Source organism: Poecilia reticulata, linkage group LG11 (genome assembly GCF_000633615.1).
Source record: "Poecilia reticulata strain Guanapo linkage group LG11, Guppy_female_1.0+MT, whole genome shotgun sequence".
NCBI lineage: Eukaryota > Metazoa > Chordata > Actinopteri > Cyprinodontiformes > Poeciliidae > Poecilia > Poecilia reticulata.
The window spans coordinates 19,753,091-19,754,259 of NC_024341.1; the positions used below are offsets into that span (position 1 = coordinate 19,753,091).

Consider the following 1,169-nt stretch of genomic DNA (forward strand, 5'->3'; position numbering starts at 1 on the left):
TGTGGTTGTTGGAGTGGTTGTGGTCGTTGGTGGGGCTGTGGTTGTTGGAGTGGTTGTGGTCGTTGGTGGGGTTGTAGTTGTTGACACGGCGGTTGTGGTCTGTGCTGCAGCTACTGTAAGGCAAACCAATTTTGAAAGTTTATATACATTTTCTTATTTCCCTCATTTAAAATACTTTAATTGGGGGGAAATTAGTTTATCTTACCAGAAAACAGAAGCAGAATCACGCAAATCCTTGGAATCATTGTGGTATTCATAATTTTCTCTGGTATCTGGAAAAAAAAAGAAAAAATAATGAGCATCATTATTTCCACTGTGAATAACAAAGTTAATCTAAGTGCAAATGTGTGTGTTTTAAAGGTGTTGAAGGCCATGGTATCAAAACTAATCAAAATACAAACTTGGGTTTTTAATCTACAGTAAAATTTTTTTAATTGTTTCTGTTGGAGATCTTTTTAAAAAATCTGTTAACATTCTTGGCACCAAGTTAAGTTATTAATTTGTTTTTAATTCTTTGTTTGAATTTTAATTGTAATGAAATAGAAGAATATATCCAAGAGACATGTTACGTACATAAAAAACTTCATATTACTATGAGTAAAAAACAGGACATTTTCAAAAATATTAGTAGGTGTAGGATACTCACAGATGATCTCTTATTCTGAAGTTGTTCTTCACCAATGACTTGTTCTTCACCAATGACTGCTTTCTCATATTTTAACTCCTCTTTTATAGTCAGAAAAAACAATGCTACGCCAGGATACTCCCAAGGTGTAGCTCTGGTCTATTGATGGTCAAGGTGGGGCAACACGTTTTTAGGCTTCCACACATGTCAGAGTATGATGACGTGTAAGAAATGCCAACCTGAAACTATAAATCTAAAACYGCTACATGAAAGACATAAAAAACGTCATCAGAATGTCATTATAAGAGCTTGAAGAGTATTTTTCAAGTCATCCATTCAGATAAAAAAAATATATACTTGCAGGCACAATACAGCAGCTATTCAGTCAAAAGGAAAATTGCAAAAACATGCCATCCATCCATCCATCCATCCATCCATCCATCCATTTTCTTACTCCCTTGTCCCATAGTGGGGTCAGGAGGGTTGCTGGTGTCTATCTCCAGCTAACGTTCCAGGTGAAAGGGGGGGTCATCCTGGACAGGTC

At 36.2% G+C, this 1,169-nt stretch overlaps 1 long non-coding RNA gene across 1 annotated transcript; it reads right to left on the reverse strand.

Annotated features, from left to right (window-relative positions):
• Positions 1-24: 24 nt before the first annotated feature.
• Positions 25-830, reverse strand: LOC103472526 (uncharacterized). The gene is made up of 3 exons (XR_534884.1): positions 647-830; positions 206-272; positions 25-113 (listed from the first exon to the last, which is right to left on the reverse strand). It is a non-coding gene; the product is annotated as an uncharacterized LOC103472526 (long non-coding RNA).
• Between the last annotated feature and the right edge of the window lie 339 nt (positions 831-1,169).